This window comes from Talpa occidentalis, unplaced genomic scaffold (genome assembly GCF_014898055.3).
Source record: "Talpa occidentalis isolate TD23 unplaced genomic scaffold, MPIMG_talOcc4v2.1 talOcc4.5, whole genome shotgun sequence".
NCBI classification, from domain to species: Eukaryota; Metazoa; Chordata; class Mammalia; order Eulipotyphla; family Talpidae; genus Talpa; species Talpa occidentalis.
The window spans coordinates 101,973,635-101,978,981 of record NW_023604861.1 but is presented as its reverse complement, the minus strand read 5'-3'; the positions used below and the strand labels follow the sequence as shown (position 1 = coordinate 101,978,981).

Genomic DNA, 5,347 nt, shown 5'->3' with positions numbered 1-5,347 from the left:
GGAGCGGGTGCAAAAGGCACCATTCCCGCACCACTGAACTGGGCTACAGCCCACGTCCCGGACCTGAAGGCTTTGAACTGAGACCCGGGGCACGAAGTTCAGGGTGTGGGTTCTCCACGACGGTGGGGCACAAGGCAGACACAGCACCCCAAAGCCGTTGAGGTTTACCCTACCATTCCCGCTCTGTTCCTTGTCCCACGGGGTGGGGGTGGGCGAAAAACAGCCCCCCAAGAACAATAGGAGAGCTCTCTGGAGCCACCTAGCGACCAGAAAAAAAAAGTCACTAACACCCCATAGAACAGGGAAATTTCTTAAGACTGCTTGAAAAGGGCAGAAGGCTCCTGGAGGAGACAGTGGCCAGCTGGGAAGTTAGCCCACGCCAGGCCCCTTCCGACCAGCAGTCTGAGCCCACAGAGGGAACAGGCACCCACGGCCGGGGCAGACCGGGTGCGCAGAAGAGTGTGCCTGAGACTGGATGCTCAGGGACTGAGTCCCGCATTGCCATTTTAGAACAGGGACATTTCTTCTGAAACCAGCAGAAAGCTCCCTCAGAAGCCAGAGATGGCTCCTGGAGAAGCCAGAGGGAGCGGAGAAGTTCACCCAAGATGCCGGCCAGTCCGAGCAACACAGTGTCCCAAAGCATACGACAAATTAGAAAACAGACAGTAGGGAGTAGAACTACATGCAACCTAACAACTCCTTAGGAAAAAAGCACACCACAAAAAGAAAACCACCCCCCAGATTGCAACGACAGTAACTTGGAAGAACTGAGCCTTCCAGAAAGAGAATTTAAAATTGCCGTGATTAAAAAAATGACAGAACTCATAAAGGAAAACAATGATCAGAAGAAGGAAATTGAGTCCCTAAAGAGGGAAGCAAAAGAAACGCAGGAGATACTTACCTGGCAGGGGAGATACCATGATCACGAAGTTGGTTTTCCCAGGGCGAGGCTTATCCATTGCACTCCGGGTGTGCTGACCCCTGCGATTTCCCCGAATGTGGGAAACTCGACTGCATAATTTGTGGTAGTGGGGGACTGCATTCGCGCTCTCCCCTAAAAAAAAAAGAAAAAAAAAAAGAAACGCAGGAGATCAAAGAATTAATGGAGGAACTAAAGAACTCTGGGAAAAGCAATGAAAGCAGAATAGATGAAATGGAAGAACGAATAAGTACTCTTGAAGACACAGAAATAAAAAGAACCAAAACAGAAAAGGAAAGAGAAGTATGAAGGAAAAAGAACGAAGAAAGACTTCGGGAACTATCTGACTCCATGAGGAAAGGAAATATAATAGTTATAGGAATTCCAGAAGGAGAGGAGAGAGATGTAGGAACAGAGAAAATATTCCAGGAGATAATTGAAGAGAACTTCCCAGAAGCGAAGAAGGAGCTGAAAATTGATATACAAGAAGCAAGAAGAACACCAAACTTCCACAACGAAAGGAAAAATACAGCAAGACACATAATAGTAAATCTCCCAAGAATCCAGGACAAGGAAAAAATAATGAAGCTGACAAGAGGGAAGAAACAGATAACATTCAAAGGAAAACCAATCAGGCTGACATCAGACTTCTCTGAGGAAACACTACGGGCAAGGAGAGTGGAGGGACATAGTCAACAGACTCCAAGAAAACAGATGCCAACCAAGAATACTCTATCCCGCAAAGCTCTCCTTCCTCTGTGAACAAAGAATAAGGACCTTCCCAGACAAAGAGAAACTCTGGAATTTCATTACGATTAAACCCCCACTCCAAAAAATACTACAAGGAATCCTAAAGCCAGAACCTCAGAGGGACGAATAACAACGAAAGAAGGCCAAAAAAAAAAAGTTATTAAAAGAATAAATAAATAAAATCAAAGGAAAGACAAACACAATGGCAAATACAAATGCTAACATATCAATATTAACTCTAAATGTAAATGGACTAAACTCTTCAATAAAAAGACACAGAGTTGCAGCCTGGATTAAGAAACAAAACCCAACCTTTTGCTGTCTCCAGGAAACACATTTAGCTACAAAAGATAAAAATAGACTCAAAGTTAAAGGATGGAAAACAATCCTACAAGCAAATGGACCAAAAAAGAAAGCAGGAACAGCTATACTTATATCAGATAAAACAGACTTCAAACTCAAAAAAATAAAAAGAGACCCCAATGGTCACTACATTATGATCAAGGGGACAATACTTCAAGAAGAAATAACACTCATTAACATATACTCACCTAACAAAGGAGCACCAAAATATATCAGACAACTGTTGTCCTCTCTGAAAACAGACATCAGAGAAAACACATACGCAGTGGGAGACTTCAACACACCACTATCAACAATGGATAGATCAATAAGACAAAAAATAAGTAAAGAAACTAAAGCTCTAAATAAGGACCTAGAGCATTTGGGCTTAACAGACATCCATAGAACACTAAACCCCAAAAAAACAGAGTACATATTTTTCTCAAGCGCACACGGATCATTCTCCAGGATCAATCACATACTGGGGCACAAGACAAACATCAACAGATACACCAAGATTGAAATCATATCAACCATCTTTTCTGACCATGAAGGCATCAAACTAGAAATAAACCATAAAAAGAAGGCAAGGAACTTTCCTACCTCATGGAGATTAAAAACCACACTACTGGAAGACCACTGGACTAATGAGGAGATCAAAGAAGAAATTAAAAAATTCTTTGAATTGAACGACAAGGAGGACACCAATATCCTAAATGTATGGGATGCAGCAAAAGCAGTAATAAGAGGAAAATATATAGCAATAGAAGCTCACATCAAGAAACAAGAAAGAACTCAAAGAAACAACCTAATCTCGAAGCTCAAAGATCTAGAAAAAGAACAACAAAAAACCCCCAAAACCAGTAGAAGAAAAGAAATAATAAAAACCAAAGCAGAAATAAATGAAATTGAAACTAAAAAAACAACCCAAAAGATCAATGAAACCAAGAGCTGGTTCTTTGAAAAAATAAATAAAATGGACAAACCCCTAGCCAGGCTCACAAAGGAAAAAAGGGAGAAAGCACAAATAAACAGGATCACAAATGAAAGAGGAGAAATCACAACAGACACAGCAGAAATCAAAAGAATAATCAGTAACTACTATGAACAGTTGTATGGAAACAAGTTCAACAATCTAGAGGAGATGGACAAATTCCTACAACTCTACAATCACCCAAAGCTAGATAAAGAAGAAATAGAACACCTAAACAGACCAATTACAATTAGTGAAATTGAAATGGTAATCAAAAAGCTCCCCAAAAACAAAAGCCCAGGACCTGATGGATTTCCAAATGAATTCCACCAAACATTCAGAGATGAATTAGTGCCTATCCTTCAGAAACTCTTCCAAAAAATTGAGAAGGAAGGGACAATACCAAACACGTTCTATGAAGCCAACATTACACTAATACCAAAACCGAACAAGGACAACACAAAAAAGGAAAACTACAGGCCAATCTCCCTAATGAACACTGATGCAAAAATCCTCAATAAAATTTTAGCTATCAGAATCCAACAATGTATCCATAAGATAATTCACCACGACCAAGTAGGATTCATTCCAGGGACACAAGGATTGTTCAACATCCGAAAATCAATCAATGTTATCCAACACATCAACAAAACGAAATATAAAAACCATATGATAATATCAATAGATGCTGAGAAAGCTTTCGACAAAGTGCAACACGCATTCATGATAAAAGCCCTTGAAATTCTTGGGATACAAGGAACATACCTCAACATCATAAAGGCCATCTATGACAAGCCAACAGCCAGTATCATTCTCAATGGTGAAAAGCTGAAAGCAATTCCATTAAGATCTGGAACAAGACAAGGATGTCCACTCTCATCACTGCTCTTCAATATAATACTGGAAGTCCTAGCCAGAGCAATAAGACAAGAGAAAGACATCCAAGGAATCCCAATAGGAAAAGAAGAAGTCAAACTATCACTATTTGCAGATGATATGATAATATACATAGAGAACCCCAAAAACTCCACAGAAAAACTAATTCAACTCATCAATCAGTTCAGTAAAGTGGCAGGATACAAAATCAACACACAAAAGTCAGTAGCCTTCCTATACACAAACAATAAATCTGAAGAAGAAGAAATCAAAAAAACCATCCCTTTTATTATTGAAACAAAAAAAATCAAATATTTGGGAATAAATCTAACAAAAGAGGTAAAGGACCTATACAAAGAAAACTATAAAACACTGATAAAAGAAATAGAAGAAGACAAAGAAATGGAAAGACATCCACTGCTCATGGATTGGAAGAATAAACATTATTAAAATGGCCATCCTACCAAAAGCAATATACAGATTCAATGCTATTCCAATCAAAATTTCAATGTCATTCTTCAAAGAAATAGAACAATTATTGATGAAATTCATATGGAATCACAAAAACCCCGAATAGCCAAAGCTCTCCTGAAAAAAAGAGAAGGGAATGGAGGCATCACACTCCCAGACTTCAAACTCTACTACAAAGCCATAATCATCAAAACTCCATGGTATTGGAACAAGAACAGACATACAGACCAATGGAATTGAATAGAAAATCCAGAAATAAACCCACAGATTTATGGTCAACTAATCTTTGACAAAGGAGCAAAGACTATGCATTGGAGCAAAGAAAGTTTGTTCAATAAATGGTGCTGGGAAAACTGGGTCGCTACATGCAAAAGAATGAATATTGACCACTACCTCACACCATACACAAAAATCAACTCAAAATGGATTAAAGAACTAGACATAAGACCTGAAACCATAAAATATATAGAAGGAAATATAGGCGAAACACTACGTGATTTGCACATCAAAGACATCTTTACAGACACATCACCCAAAGCAGTGATAGTGAAGGCAAAGATAAACAGCTGGGACTACATCAAATTAAAGAGCTTCTGTACAGCAAAAGAGACAATAACAAAAACAAAGAGAAACCCACCAACTGGGAGAACATTTTTGCACACAACACTAATGATAAAGGACTGATCACAAAAATCTGCAAAGAGCTGATGAGACTCAGCAACAACAAAGAAAATAACCCAGTCAAAAAATGGGCAGAAGAGCTAAAAAGAAACTTCTCTGAAGAGGAAATGCAAATGGCCAACAGGCATATGAAAAAATGTTCAACCTCACTTGTAATCAGGGAAATGCAAATCAAAACTACCATGAGATACCATCTTACACCAGTGAGAATGGCACATATTAAAAAAACTAGCAACAGCAAATGTTGGCGAGGGTGTGGAGAAAAAGGAACTCTTCTGCACTGCTGGTGGGAGTGCAAACTGGTCCAACCACTATGGAGAGCTGTGTGGAGATTT

At 39.3% G+C, this 5,347-nt stretch overlaps 1 non-coding gene across 1 annotated transcript; it reads left to right on the top strand.

Moving 5' to 3' along the window:
• Positions 1 to 893: 893 nt before the first annotated feature.
• On the top strand, positions 894 to 1,057 carry LOC119259982 (U1 spliceosomal RNA). Its single transcript, XR_005128628.1, has one exon. It is a non-coding gene; the product is annotated as a U1 spliceosomal RNA (small nuclear RNA).
• Positions 1,058 to 5,347: the final 4,290 nt, after the last annotated feature.